The 16,797-nt window shown below is 40.1% G+C and overlaps 1 pseudogene; it reads right to left on the bottom strand.

Annotated features, from left to right (window-relative positions):
- Positions 1 to 4,169: 4,169 nt before the first annotated feature.
- LOC110674287 lies at positions 4,170 to 8,087 on the bottom strand (annotated as a pseudogene).
- Positions 8,088 to 16,797: the final 8,710 nt, after the last annotated feature.

Below are 16,797 nucleotides of genomic sequence, written 5' to 3'. Positions count from 1 at the left end.
TTCACAAACTGGGACCATTTTTGTAATCTAAGTCAAAAATTTCCATATAACGTTAAACGCCTAGAGGTCTGCAATGCCCTACAAATGTTCGCTATTCATTCAATTTAGTTCGAATCATACTCCATTATCAAAGTTACCCCAAAACAGAAAACCAACTTTCGATTATATGAAAAATTATATATCCAATCAATATAAATCTTTTACCAATTTATCGACTGTAATCGATAGTTAGGATGCCAGTACTTGTTTTAAAAATATAAATTGTAAATCTTTGAAACAGCAAAAATATTCTAGTTTTCTTCGAAAAAACTATCAAAGTTACCCCGTTTTACGGTACCCTATGATGGATCAAATCGACTTATATTATGGATCAAAACACTATAACAGCAATTTACATGCGAGATAAACGAATGCACAGTGGTCCAGGAATCAGTTTTACGCGGAAAGATGCATTTTGTTTTTCTGCTTAAAAACCTTTGTTTTTCAAGGCATTTTATTAGAGTTACAAAAATAACACATCTGTAATTTTTTGATACAATATACAACTTTATTTTGTCTTTTGAACGTCGTCAAAAGATATTTTTTATGTTTGCCCCAATCAGAGAAATTTACAATCAAAGTAGGCATGTTTTTGGAAGAAAAACAACAATAACTCCTAAACGAAAGGAGATAGCGAGTTTCTTCACTCACCAAATTACGCATTTTTCAAAGCTCTAAAAGTGTTTCATAGACCACTTTGATGAGAAACTTGAATTGAAAACTCTAGAGCCAGAAAACCAGCTTTGTTCGGACCACCCTATGTCACCGTAGGAAAAAAGCTCTAAATCGGTCAATTTAAGAGATACAAAAAAACTTTTTTTGGCAAAGTTGCTTGAAATTGAATGGTCTACAACTTTGCTGAAGCATGTATAATATAATTTCTACAAATAAGAAAGTTAGTTTAAACATTTCTATGAAAATGTGGTTCACCCTAATTTTCAATAAAACCAAACAAAGGGCTCAACTAATAGAAACAACTTTGTAGAAGACCGTTTTTGTTTAATGTTTCATTCTAAAGCTCAGAATGCATCTTTCCGCGTAAAACTGATTCCTGGACCATAGTGGAATGGTGTGCTAGTGAAAGCATACGTTTTGGCGTTTGTTTCGGAATTGGTTTATCTTTGATTCTTAGGGACTGTCCATTAATTACGTAAGGGTTTATGGGGGGAGGGGGTGTCTGAGATTTCTTACGCGCCATACAATTTATTTTTAATTTTCATACAAAAAATCTTACCATGGGGGGAGGGGGGGTTGAAAAACCCAAAAAAATGTCTTACGTAATTAATGGACCCCCCTTAACTGTGGTATGGTTTTCATTGCCCACAGTTATGAATCAACGCTTCTGAGAATAATTGAGATATTCTCCGTTTAAGCCAACTTTGATCCATATCTGTGTGCTATCCATAACTGTGGGGTGACTGTACTATCAATTTAATAGTTTGATAATGTTTGATGAAGCAAACTATTCAACGCTTAATTTGAGATTCTCTGTACATACCACAAATTGTTTTAGTTCACATTCGAATTCTTAACGGATTCAAATAATTTTTTGTCAGTTCACTGGCCCACATATCTAGTTTCTAGAAGTGGCCAGAGGAACTCGGAAATATTCCTGTGGCCGGAGTTATTCCGGTGGGTCACTGGGTCAAGTCGGGTAAAAAAAGGCAATTTTTTGGGACATGCCAAATTACCTTTATTTATTTGCAATGACAATCATTTTAATTTGCATAAATCGTTAAGAGCTGATAATCAACATTATAAATGAAGATTTTTGCACCGTTTAAAATATACCCATTAGCGTAACTTAAATCTAGAGGGGGCTTGACTCACACGATAAACAAAATCTCTTTAGCAAGGTGCATACTTAGTATGAGAGTTAAAATTTTCTAGGGGGGGCTGGAGCTTTTCTAGGGGGGGCTAAGATCCCCCTAGACCCCCCGTATTTACGCCAATGAATATACCGGATGTGGCCATTCGGACGTAATGTCCGGAAGAACCGGCAATAGAATTGTTGGATACTAAACCGCTTCAATTCTCTAAAAGTAGAAATCAAACATAATTGTGCATCAAAATGCGTTTCCATGAGCTTGGCACAGATGTTCAGATACAGACTGGCCACTTTATCGTAAGTTTGAGGTGTCCCGGGACCCGAAAATGGTCATTTGTAGGATTAATCAAATGTAAAACTCATAGTTATCCCATTCAATTGTTTCTCATAAGGTTTACACTGATGCAATTTTCTTAAAATTCCGTCATGTATTGGCCACATTTTAACCGATTCCGGAAATTATCTGTGACTTGAAATTTGCCTACCTCCAGGGGCACAAACGCACAGTACTCTTCTCACCCGACCTGACCCAGTGATCCACCCGAATAACTCCGACCACAGGAATATTTCCGCGTTCTTCTTCCACCTATAGAAACTAGATATGTGTGCCAAGACACTGACAGAAAATCATTTGAATCCATTAAGAATTCGCTGAGCGGTGAGTGTTTTAGAATGTTTGCTTTCACTCAGGCCTATACGGGTTAATAAACTAAACCCCAATAAAAATTAATCAAGAATTACTTCCTCCAGTGATTACAGTGTAGCCATTGAATGAATAATGACGCATATTTGGCTCTTGCTGCTTTGTGACCATTAATCTACGGACGAAAAAACTAACAATCATAGTTTTACTTTACAGGTTCATTTATTTTCCTCTTGTGTTTTTCTCTGTCTCATTTTTTCTGCTCCACGTTCCCCATTTACAATAAAATCACTTATCATTTTTCCTCTCGCACACGTATTATTTTTTCTTTTTGCGTTGCTGTTGCTTCACACATCTGTCACCCGATTTCTATTGGCTAAGAAATAAGTTTTCGTGTTCTTGTGATTTCATTTTCCTCGTTCCGCTGCACGCTCGTGTTCCCCCATGTGGACCGGAAGTGCGTCTTCAAGCTGTGAGTGGAAACATTTCTGGGAGCTAACCGTGTCGTATGTGGACAATCGTATGAGTCGAAATACCTAAAGTAAACGCCAGGATCTTTAGATTTTTCTTGCTTGCTCGCTAGGAGCCATCAATCATCATCACTGTCTTCAGATTAGCCCTCCCATAGGCAGCCTCCCTTGAGACCCGCAACTTAAGGAATAGTATCATGGGCGTCGAAAGGATGTTCGGGGAGGGGTCATGCGACCTGAAAAGTTCATTCACGAATTTCACACAAAGACGATCATTATACGTAACCTATACACTCTTTTTGCATAAAACGTTATGCTATGAAGAACATCCATCCAAAAATACGTCTTGTTCCATTTTTTTTTCTAATGGACCTGCTCATCAACATTTAGGAAAATTAAATGTTCGGGAACCTCCTTTGTATCCTGACCAGTTATTGACACGAGAGATAACAAGTACACGCCACTAAAGACGACAGTTGAGGTCAAAATTCGAGTACCGTTTTGTCCCAAATCCCGAACAGACTCATATTCCAAACATTCGGTTTTTGTATGGCGATTTGGTTGAAATGTTTCGCCGAAATATGTCATCAAATTAGTTTAAAGTGGCAGTCGAATGCAATTGAATTTTATATCTTTCAATTTATTTTATACCTCGGAAGTAGTGCTGATTCTCTAGTTTGAGGTCAATAAAAGTAGCTCAGATAAATTTGTTTGCGAAATTATTTATTTGAATACGATTTATTTGTGCTGTTCGGCATTCGAATCAAGCTGTTCAGAATATGAGGCAGAATGAACACAGTGTTCGGCATTTGAATCAATATGTTGTTGCATACTTTTACGTAAAAATAATACTAAACAAGTAACAAAAAAAAATATAAGCACACCCAACAGTTAACACTTGGACTTTGCGAAGAATTAAAAATTCTCCCAAATGTCAGCTAATTTATGACTATCAGATGCATTTAAAGTCACTGTTGATCTTAAGCGTTCGGAATATGAGTCAAAACGGTATCTGTCAAAGGATACAAACTGTAGTGGAATTAAATGGCAAAGTACTAAATTTCGGTTTTCATTTGGCCTAAATTAGTTTTGCAGTTTATTCTTTCAAGGCATTAATCAGTAACTCCCTTAGAAAATGTCTGTAGATATTTTTTCGGAAAATCTTTTTAATTTTTCCTACGGTTATGTATTTTATCAAATGTATAACATCAAAAACACAAGGCATGAGTTAATGATTGTTTTAATACTATCATTCTATGCAAAGTATTCTTCAGTAAACTACTCCAAAGATTTCTCAATCATATTTTTTTGGATTCCTCTCAATATTTTTTGTAATAGATTCACTATTGATAAATTTTCACAAATTTCTTAGCAGATTCCTGCGAATATTTCCTCTTAAAGTCCTTCAGGAATTACAGTCGGAATTCGTCTAGGGATTGTTTCAGGGATACCGTAAGATAGGGTTTCTTTGATAATGTGGATAACTTTGATTGTGCGAGATCAACAACTTCCCTCTAATAATAGATTAATCGTTTATCGAATTTAAAAACCAATAGCATTCCCGATAGTTTGGCTTCTAACAACTTCTTCAGTTCCCAAATCTCACCCAGATGGGAGTCCATGACTTGCAACCGTACGGCCCTTTTGCCCTTGGCACCGAGGGCGCTGTTTAAGGGCGATCGCTAACGAGTCCGACAACAGCGACAGCTCTCAGGACGAAAGCACGTTTTGAGAACCAGTACATTCACCACGAGCTGAAGTCGGTTCATTTCCTTCATCAGAACCTGCTGTAATCTCGACGCAAGAATTCTCAGAAATATCCTGAGCCTTCTTTCGGTTCCGCAGCAAATCGCCGAAGCTGTTGTAGGTCTTGAACGAGCCAGTAATCAGTTCAAACAGATCATTGACGTGCTTCGTGCACCTCTCAGCATCGGATCACATCTGGTCGTCCTTCTCGCCCTTTCACAACGATAGCTAAAAGCGTGTCAAATCGCGGAACACGGCCTCATATGACATGGCTAGCACCGAGTGCAATCGAGACAGTAATAATTTGACTAGAAATCGTTCGCAAGCCGGTTGTCGATTCTTGGTTCGCGCCGTTACGAATAGCTCCTCCTACTGGCGAATCACAATTAGAGCTGTTTGGTACACTTCGTGGCCACCCTTGTTCACCAAAGGCTGTCCGAGACTGGTTTCCTCGATAAATTAGCCCGAACGCAGCTGGAGCAATTCCAGTTCTTTTGACATTCCTCGCGCAACTTTTCGACAGCCTTGGACTCCAAAACGACGGAATAGTTTTTGTTGTTTTTCAGCGAGGAGTCGTCACCTTCCGGGGACAATACCTTGGAGTAGTCTACCACCGGATCCCAGTGAACCAATATCGTCAGATCACGATTGTCGCTCATGTCGCCTCACTTGATTCGGTCCTCTTGTGGATTGATTCGAATCAATCGATAGGCGGGCAGATTTTGCGCCAGCGTTCCACTGAAGGACACCATTTCCAGTAGCAAGGTGTCAACCGGGTAGAGAGTCAATCTCAGGGATCTCGATCAGCGCCGAAAATGAACCGAGTTGTAGGACGCTTTAAAGAATTCGACACTGTTCTAGTGATCGTTGATGAAGAAATGCAGCGTCTGGTAGAAGATCTACTTGACCAGCGCCGGGAAACCTCCGTTGCATAAGTGGCTGCAGTGCAGATAATCGAGCGAGTCCAGCTAGAAGTTCTTGATGTCGAGTGATTCGCACGCTCGGAAGGCCTCCTCGGCCAAACTTAACAGATGGTACAGCTGAAGTTTGAGAAGCTTGCCGTGAATGTTATAGATCCTGTTCGAGAACAGGTGATTCAGCAGATATAAGGCTTCCACCAGGGGTTCCGACCGATGCAGCTTCTGAAGGGCCCAAATCCGTTGGCACCAACCCTTGTCCAAACGTGTTGTTGCCACGTTCGTACTGCAATCTCAGGACAATATACAGAGCCAACAGATGTTCCTCACTCAAGGCCGCTAGACCACCACAGAAGCGCGCTATCTGAAGCGTGTTGTGCAAATGTTACTCGGCAGTGTTACCGGATTGATTCGACACTCCTGCATAAACTGAACGTCAAACCCAGGTCTTTTCGTCAGTCAGACATACTCCGAAAACAGCTTAAGATCGTTGGCACAGCACGTTTTGTCGCCAAACTTGCAGGAGTAATCCGTCGGCTCCCCAAACTATTGGTATTTGTCAAATTTGTGCTTTACCATGACCATTAGACTGATGTAAATTTTGAAGTTTTTGCTCCCCTATGCTTAAACGGTGTCAATTATGATGAAAATCATTCTCCCAAAATTTGAAGTGATTTGGAAGAAATTTGGTTGTGCACATGCCATTTGTAGTTTATATGGAAATTACTATGGAAAAGCCAAAACTTGTGTGTTCAGTCTTCTATTCGCTCGTCATAATAATATGTGAAAAAGCGAACACACTTATCCCATGTAAAATCTTCCCAGCTACAACTTTGCCGAAGACCATATTTTGTTAGGACGTAAGGATAATTTGTTATTCTTGATTCCAAAGTCTAAACAATGCTGAGATGATCATTCAATTACTTTCAGAGCAACACTGCTTTTTTGCTGTAGAACATAGTAGCCTGGATTACTTTGATCTATTCTTCCCGCCAGGAGCACCACGGTTGCCTGCCGAATAGTTGGTAAAGCTTACTGAAGGCAAAACCACTTTATGATGATGAATAACAATTTTTCCTGACGTCCAATCAAAATGTGGTCTTCGGCAAAGTTGTAGCTGGAAGAATTTGACATGATAAGAGTGTGTTCACTTTTCCATAAAATATTATGACGAAGAGATATAGGGCTGAACACAAAAGGTTGGCGTTTTCCATAGTAATCTTCATATAAACTTCAAATGGCGTGTGCACAGTCAACTTTCTTCCAAATCATTTCAAATTTTGGGAGGATGCTTTTTACCATAATTTAAATGGTTTAAGCATAGGGGAGCAAAAATTTCAAATTTTGCATCACTCTAATGACCATGTACCATGTACGAGCTCCAGTTGCGTCAAATACGACCCGTCTTCTTCCGCGGCTGTGATTGATTAATTCCGGCTCACGGTAGACACAACAAGGTAGGCTATTCCCACGTGTAAACAACGATCTTCCATCAAAACAGATGTCGTCATTCCTATCGTCAAGCATGAGGCCTTGAGGATAGTAAAGGAGAGCAGGCCTTGCTTTCTTTTGCACTCGTTCGAGTTTGCGATAGGAATGACGAATAGAAATATTAGTAGTAGAACGCTAGAAGCGCTGTTCTCACAAAACTGATTTTAATTATTATTACCTCAAATTATGGTTTTTCATTGTTTGTTCAATACCATGTCGTTGTATTGGTTTTTATAATTAATTTGACACTTTGATGCCCGGTACTCACACTGTCAGTTCGTGGCAAACTAGATGTTGGTAACACGAACAGCAGCGACATTAGCATTCTTAGGTTAATGGTTCTACTGAATGACGTCACTGCCAAATGTCATTTTTCGGAGTATAATACCTTGCTTCTTTTTACCGTGATTCCGGCTATAAAGTCATGGCACATGTTGATCGTGTGATCCCTTTTCGAGGTCGTCCATGCTCTGTATCATCTCAATGGTCGATTGAATGTAATTCATCGTATCGAACCGGACCTACCGTGAGCAACTACTTTATCAGCTAATTCAAGTTCTCCCACTTTTTCAGCTTCTTCAGTGGATCTATTTTGATTCCGTGTAGTGCACACGCAGAAATAGAACGGATTTGTCGGTTTCAACTAGTACAACTGCATAGCGACCGCTTGTAGAGCTTTAAAATCGTTCACTCTAAAATGGGAAATGAACAACTGGTACAGCAGTTCCTCATTGCCTGGCATTTGTTTTGAAGCACTCGTATAAATCTAGAAATTTTTGTCCAACTGATCCGTTTCCTTGTAGCAAAGGGTCATCAAAAGCAACGTCGCCGATTCCGTCGGAGTTTCCTGCATCTTCTTTTTTCTGGCATTACGTCCCTACTGCGACAGAGTCAGTTTATCAGCTCTCAGTGTTCTTATGAGTACGTCCACAGTAATTAACTGAAAGCTTTATTTGCCCGACCATTTTTTTATGTGTATATTGTGTGACAGGTACGAAGATACTCTATTTGATTTTGATCCGAATAAGCGGAGAGTGTAACAATTATAAAAAAACATAACAGATCGTGGCACATTGCAATCGGTGAACTGTATGTATTTTGATATTCACTCTCTCGCTTGGTACGTGACAGGAGAGCATTCAAGAGCAGCAACTCTCACAGACGAATACGCTGTTGAGCCCAGGCTTGATAATGCTCCTCAACATCATTAGAGTTCGGTGAAATACTCTAGAGCAGCTTGCTGGCTTTGCTCTTTGCGAGAGAGCAAAAAATGCTAAGCAGAGAGGCAACGAAAAATGAGTGAGGAAGATGCAGCACAACACACAATTCCATCAAAAAATCACTCTCACTCGAATCGCTTGAGGATCTGTGTTGAAAATTTTGCGTTTAGTTTAGTCTTCAGAAAAACGGCAAAATCGCCTCCTCTTTGCCTCTCAGAGGAGTTTCTATCAAGCCTGATTGAGCCATTCGGAAGATTTACGTTTTGCTTAAAATTAGCGTTAGCGTTGTTACGGTACACTTCGTAGATTGGGTTGGAGCAATATTCATGTGTCATTTGATAATCTCATCCAGACTGCTTTCATGAATAAGGCTGGGGAGTAAACCTTGGCCAATCTTAAACAATATTACCAAAACCATGAGTACTGCTATTCCTGGCCACGCCCATCTTTACCGTAACTTGGGATAGGGGAAGGAAATGTTTATGCAGCACTTACTTAATAAGAGGCCACCGACTCAGCGACGCGACGCCCTCATAAGTGCTACGGTGGTGGGGGTTGGGAAGGGTATAAGGTCAGGTCAGGATTTCAAGAATATCTCCCAGAAAAATATTCGTTTTTTTCATGTTATTACTTGCATACTTGCTAGGATTACATCAGAATCAGTACCAACAGAATCAATCAGAACCAGTCATAGATCGTCGAAATTCCTACAAAAATTCATATAATGGCTTTTCTATAAACTCCCAGCTAACAATAAATTCTCAAATAATTAATCTCTTCCCTCCTAACAATTATTTTCTCTTTTATGCTGAGACGACATTTTTTTAAGCACAATTCAAATTATTTCTTCTGAATTTTATCTAAAGATTTCTACATAAATTTCATCAATTTCTTCGTTACATTTCCACATAAAAATTCATCCCGGAGTTTTGCCAGGATTTTTGTTTTTAAAAATACTTCAGATTTTTTTTTTCCAGATGCATCAAGCATTGTTTCTCAAAATAACCCTTAAATAAATTTGTGAAATCTAGGACGTTTTACCCTGAGAAATGTCCTTTAGGTCTTGCAGAATAATTTTTGGATGTGCTTTCAGGGATATTCATTGATTAATTGTACTAAAATTCGAAGGAATCGTTGGATGAAATCTTGGAAAATAAATATTAATATATTTTCATATGAGTTCTTGGATGAATTCCTGTTCAATATTCTGAGAAATTTTGAAAATAATATTCTGGGGTAGGTATGGGATTAATTCCCGGAGAAATCAATGCGAAATGTTTAACGTGAATTTTATCATGATACCTGGAAGCAATGAAAACGAAAATATTTCGCAAATTTCTATATGATTTCTTGGGGGATTTTCAATAAATCCTCAGAATCATTCCAGGATTAATTTGAAGATGAAATTCTCATAAAAATATCTGGTAGGATTCTAGCAAAATCTGGATAAATTAGTAAAGAAATTATTATAATACCCGTTACATGTAATACCTGTTGTAATTCCTAAAATTAATCAAGATGGAATGATGGAAAAATAAATAGGAACAATTCAATAACAAATTCAAATTATAGGAAGAATTCCGCAAAATTCTATGTAGAAGCCCAATCTGCACTCCAGAAGAAATATTTTAACTTCCTAAGACATATTATTGGAAGGCCAGTACTAAAGCAAATCCCTGTCTAAGGATTTGTTTAGAGATGTTCTCAGGGAATAGAATTTCTGGGAGAGTTTCTGAAACAGTTCTTAGAAAAGTTCTCGAAGGTTTCTCTGAACAAAGTCTGTATTTCATCGAGGGGTTCCAGAGACAATTTCTAGAAAATTGTTTTTTGAAGGAACGTTTAAATGTAAGATTCTTAGATAGTTATCAACATCGATTTCTTTATAATGGCTTGAGGGATCAAGCTAAGAGGGATGATTTTGTCAGATTTTTTGTTGTCACCGTTTGATTATCAATTTTATTCCAAATAAATTACAGTCCTGTTAAACTTACTTTGAACGTGCATAACATGAGACAGAGATAATACCGAAAGAAGATTTGAAAAGGGGGCGGACAAAATCGGATCATTTATGTAAATGAAAAAATTGAGTTATTTAAGAAGGAAAAAGCAAAAAAGATTCTTGAGAATATATTATTTTTGAAACGTAATTAGGGGTGCAATTTCCGTTTAAGTTCAACAGGAAATGCATGAAGGAATTTTCAAGACATATTTAGGAAAATTCCCGAAGGTAGTATTTTAGGCTGCAAAACTTTCCAGTATGATTTTTAAAGAAAAACTTAAACAATTCATAATGCAATAACAAAACATTTTTTTTTCAGAATTCCATAGATGAATTTTATAGATTTCATAAAAAATCTTGGATTAAATCATGGACCAACTTCAGGAAAACATTGAGATAAAGAAAAATAACTTGAAATATTCTAGCTTCTCCCGAAAACGATTTCTGGGATGAATTGTTGGAATGATAATTGAAGAAATACCTTGAAGAATCTGAAAAAAATGGAAAATAAAGACGTATCTCAAAGAGAATTCCTGGTGAATATGTGGAGATTTTCCTTGTCGAATTCCTTGGTGAATTCTTTGAAGAATTCCTGGACAATTTGTGTTTTTTTTTTTCAAGATAGCTTAACAGATGCTTGGCAAGAACCGCTAAGGTTCCATAACAGATTTTTTTGGCAGATTTGCTGAGTATGAATTTCCAATGACTTTTGGTGAGTTGAGCTCGAAACGTTTTTAAAGAAGGGGCCCCTGCCTCCTGACTACGCCCAAGAATGCTTTAAGACGCGATCAACACAGCCAGATGAGCACTATCCGAGCGTGGAGCGGCGATAGCACGTTAAATAACAGTAATAAAAACTAACGGGCCGCCAGTTTTTCCACATTTCCCGTAATTGGCGGCTTCCATTTTTTTTCTATCCCGGTCGGTACACATTAGTTTATTCTAGATTGATCTCCCAATTTTTCGACTGCTGCCAGAGTGTCCGGTATTAAATGGTTTAAGTTTCTCAAAATCGGTCTCGCGTACTCGAGTAAAATTGTACAAAAATGCTCTTAAAAGAAATCTTCGTCTATCCTTAAATGTAATACGTTCGTTTCTATATCTTCTTGTTTTGTTTTTTTTAATGTGTATGTTGTTGCTGTTGCTTTTGTTGTTACTGTTTTGAATTATGTTATGCATGTTTTGCCTAATGTCGATATCTATTATTCCTTTTTTACAGTTTTTCTTCTTTATTTTATTATACCTATTTGTATAAACGTATTTTCTTCCCTTTTCATTTTTATAGTTCTCTCTCTTTTGTTTGCTTTCAAAAAATAAAATATTTGAATAATTCTATTTTTGTTTCCGTTAGAAGTTAACCTTTTATTTCAATTTTGTTCTTAGTGTTAGACGACTTTCATCTTTAACCACGAATTTGCTCCTACCGTTCTCCCTCATTTGTCGACAAAACATGTGTGGTTATTAGTTTACTCGTTCCTAGCTCATGCAATTATTTTGTTTCTTTTTTTTTCTACTGAAATGTGTGTGATCGATTTCGCGTTAACAAATTTGTTTAGATGTGGAAAGTGTCTAAGGAAAGTTATGACCGGGTGATGTAACATCTTCTCTATAATTGGGAATTAGTTAAATGTGATGATTTACTTTTAATGAGTGAGTTGTGAAAAAATCGTGCCAAGAGTGAAAGATTAAGGTATAAGAGCAATAGTTTTCTTTTTTTCTTTAGATAGATTGGTTGTAATTCGCGTATCCAACAATGTTTCTCAGGGTTTGTTGTTGATGATTCGCAGTTTACAGTTACAATATGGTGTCCAGAATGTGTGTGTGTGCTACACTTGTATGAGTGTGTGAGTGTGAATGGAGTGAATTTCCTATTCCGAATGTTCAATAATGTAGACTAGTTGGCTACTTAACTGTGGTCAAGAAAGTTTTACTTGTTTCACAAGACGACATGAAACGCTTCGAATATTTGAGCTGTTCAACAGAACTGTCCTGCGACGACAATGTGGTTTTGCTGTTTGTGTGCGTTTTATAAACATTCAAGTCTCTTAAATTCTTAATGAGTTTCGCGTTGGACGTTCGTAACGTGAAAGAATTGTTCCGGAGCGAAAATTACAAAACAATATTGTAAAAACACATTATGATCTATTGATATACCATATAAAAATGACAAAACAAATTTAGGCCTTCTGATTGAATACTGAGCAACAGTAAATCTAACTAAGCATTGATCTTTCTCTAATTCAAAACCAACTTGAACTTGAAAAAAAGGCATTTCAGCTGATGGTTTTAAGACCATATTAATTAAATATTTATTTATGAATTGGTATTTTATGTTGAAATAAAGATTGAAAACTTTCAAATTAGGCCATCTATTGACCACATGTCAATGTTGGATACTATTAACCCATCAACTCTTACTATTTGAATAAATACAAAAATAAAGATGGTTTAATAGAATACTTTAATTTTAAAATATAGCTTATCAATGTAAGAATCGCCAAATGCAAAAACTCGTAAAACTGTTTTTCCAGCAGAGTCTCCCGTATTGATACCCCTTGAGATAACCACAGCAGACAGAAACAGAAAATGCGCACGCTTTGTATCGACAGTCGGACGAGAGATGATTGTAAGGTGGAAGCAGCACTTCGACAAACAGCTGAATAGTGCAGATGACACAGACACAAAAGTCAGGAAAGCGAACAACAGTGGTAACCAATCAGCATCCACGATGAGAAAAGCTGAGGACATCATTGAAAAGCTCAAGAACAACAAAACCGCTGACAAGGAAAGTAGGAGCCAAAATCATCAAAATGGAACTGGAGAGGGCGGTCACTTGCGTACATCGACTGATAATCAGATCCTGGAAGATGAAACAGCTACCAGAGCAGTGAAAGAAACTAGATTGTGACCAGATCTTTTCCATCCGACTGATCCTTCAGTATCTGAAGGAATAAAATACACCCCTCTGTGCGGTCCTTAGCCTCTTGCCCAGCAACTCCTATCCCTACCTCCTCGCGGTACTGGCCGGGGTACGAGTAACCTTAGGGAAGATCGAGTAACCAACCCCGATGGGAACTCTGGTCGTATGCTGACAGGGAAGGGAAGGTTTGCTTTTGCTTTTGCTTCTGCAAACCTTGAGCATCTGTATTCCATGTTAGGAGCGGCTCACAACAGCGTCTGTTCCCATGGCAGGGGCGGCTGATCATCGTCCGAGTGCCAGAGAAGGACTCTAAGCTAAACTGCGCATTATGGGTGATATGCAAAGGCGCGTGATCGGGTGGTGGCCGATCAATGAACGAATGTGTAAGTTGAGAATCTTAATGCCGATTCTTTAACTTCAGCATAATCAACGTGCATAGACAACACTCCGGAAGCACTGATGATGACAAGGACGTATTTTACGCGCAGCTCGAACGCGAGTACGACAGCTGCCCAAGCCATGACGTCAAGATCATCATAGGAGATTTGAACGCTCAGGTTGGCCAGGAGGAGGAGTTCAGACCGACGATAGGAGAGTTAAGCGCCCACCGGCTGACTAACGAGAACGGCCTACGTTACTGATAGATTTTGCCACCTCCAAGTATATGGCCATTCGTAGCACCTATTTCCAGCACAGCCTCCCGTATCAGTACACCTGGAGATCACCACAGCAGACAGAATCTTAAATCGACCACGTTTTGATCGATGGACGGCACTTCTCTGACATAACGGACGTCAGGACCTATCGTGGCGCTAACATTGACTCCGACCACTACCTGGTGATGGTGAAACTGCGCCCAAAACTATCCGTCATCAACGATGTACGGTACCGACGCCCGCCTCGGTACAATCTAGTGCGACTGAAACAACCGGATGTTGCCAATGCGTACGCACAGCATCTTGAGGCAGCGTTGCCGAATGAGGGCGAGCTCGATAGGGCCCCTCTTGAGGACTGCTGGAGGCCATTCAAAGCAGCCATTAACGACGCTGCCGAAAGCATTGTCGGATATGTGGAACGGAGCTCAAGAAACTATTGGTTCGACGAAAAGTGCCAGGAGGTATTAGAGGAGAAGAATACAGCGCGGGCTGCAATGCTACAGCATGGTACGCGACAAAACGTGGAACGATACAGACTGAAGCGGAAACAGCAAACCAGCCTACTCCGGAATAAAAAGCGCCGCCTGGAAGAGGTGGAATGCCAAGAGATGGAGTTGCTGTACCGTTCTCAAGAAACGCGGAAGTTCTATCAGAAGCAAGATCAGAAGCTCAACACATCCCGCAAAGGCTTCGTGCCACGAGCTGAAATGTGCTGGGATAAGGATGGGAGCATCTTGACGGACGGACGCGAGGTGATCGAAAGGTGAAAACAGCACTACGATGAACACCTGAATGGCGCAGGCACAGAATGTCAGGACAGAGAAGGCGATGGCTACGTCAGCACAGCGGATAGCGGAAACCAACCAGCTCCCACGATGGGGGAAGTTAAGGATGCCATTCAACAGCTCAAGAACAACAAGGCCGCTGGCAAGGATAGTATCGGAGCCGAACTCATCAAGATGGGCCCGGACAGGTTGGCCGCTTGTCTGCATCGACTGATAGTCAGAATCTGGGAAACGGAACACCTACCGGAGAAGTGGAAGCAAGGCGTTATATGACCTATCTACAAAAAAGGCGACGAACTGGAGTGTGAAAATTATCGTGCAATCACTATCCTAAACGCCGCCTACAAAGTGCTATCCCAGATTCTCTTCCGTTGTCTACCACTTATAGCAAACGAGTTCGTGGGAAGTTATCAAGCAGGTTTCATCGACGGCTACTCGACAACGGACCAGATCTTTTCCGTGCGGTAAATCCTCCAGAAATGCCGTGAGTACCAGGTCCCTGTTCATCGATTTCAAGGAGGCATACGACAGTATCGACCACGTAGATCTATGGAAAATCATGGACGAGAACAGTTTTCCTGGGGAGCTCACTAGATTGATCAGAGCAACGTTGGACGGTGTACAAAACTGCGTGAAGATCTCGGGCGGACACTTCAGTTCGTTTGAGTCTCGGCAGGGACTACGACAGGGCGATGGACTTTCGTGTATTCTGTTCAATATTGCGCTAGAAGGTGTAATGCGGAGAGCCGAGCTTAACAGTCGAGGCACGATTTTTACGAGATCCGGACAATTTGTCTGCATCGCGGAGGACATGGATATTATAGGGAGAAAATTTGAAACGGTGGCAGATTTGTTCACCCGCCTCAAACGCGAAGCTACAAGAGTCGGGCTAATGGTGAATTCGAAAACAAAGTACATGCTGGTTGGCGGAGCTGAGCGCGACAGGGCCCGCCTAGGAAGCAGTGTCACGATAGACGGGGATACCTTCAAGGTGGTGGACGAGTTCGTTAATCGGGAAATACGAAGGCGCATCATCAACGGAAGTCGTGCCTACTATGGGCTCCAGAAGAAACTGCGGTCAAGAAAGATTCACCCCCGCACCACGATGTTCAAAACGCTCATAAGACCGGTAGTTCTCTATGGGTATGAGACGTGGACTATGCTCGAAGAGGACTTGCAAGCTCTTGGGGTTTTCGAACGCCGAGAGCTAAGGACGATCTTCGGCGGCGTGCAGAAGAACGGCGTGTGGCGGCGAGGGATGAACCACAAGCTCGCTCAATTCTACGGCGAACCCAGTATCGTGAAGGAAGCTAAAACTGGAAGGATACGCTGGGCAGGGCATGTTGCAAGAATGCCGGACAACAACCCTGTAAAGATGGTGTGCGCTACGAATCCGGTCGGAACAAGAAGGCGTGGGGCGCAGCGAGCTTGATGGATTGACCAAGTGCACCAGGACCTGGAGAGCGTGGGTCACAGTCGAGGATGGAGAGAAGCGGCCATAAACCGAGTGAATTGGCGAAATATTGTTGGCGAGGCTTTATTAAGATAATTGATGTAAAGCAAAATAATGATGACATAAGCACGAATAAAAAAAGGAAGGATATGTTTGCGAGTTTGAATTACCTACTTATGGCACATCACTCAGATTAGACGCGATGATAATGACGAAATAAAACTTGAGCCATTTATATCACTACGTAGTTTTAATAAAAATAAAAAAATAATTTAAATTACGAAAAATGATTGTTTTTTGATTACCCACATAAAATTGACAGGCTATTTTTATTTGAGCATTTTTACTGATCTCAAAATAGGAACAGGAAAAGTATACCAAAATGACAGACTTGAAACCTTTGGTATGGTATGAACAAATCATAATTAGAGACGATTCAAATATGACGTCCATCGTTTTTTGAGATTTCTAGACCCCCCCTCCCCCCTCTGTCACGCTTTTTCCAATACCTTCTACACGTACTGTCACACTTTCGTAGACCCCCCCTCCCCCTAATGATGGACGTCATTTTTGGATGATCCCTTATAAAGCTCTCATCACTCCCTTTTCGATCATTTCCTCCGAAGACGC

This window comes from Aedes aegypti, chromosome 1 (assembly GCF_002204515.2).
Source record: "Aedes aegypti strain LVP_AGWG chromosome 1, AaegL5.0 Primary Assembly, whole genome shotgun sequence".
Lineage (NCBI taxonomy): Eukaryota > Metazoa > Arthropoda > Insecta > Diptera > Culicidae > Aedes > Aedes aegypti.
The sequence above is the reverse complement of the archived record's forward strand: the minus strand, read 5'-3'. Positions and strand labels throughout refer to the sequence as shown.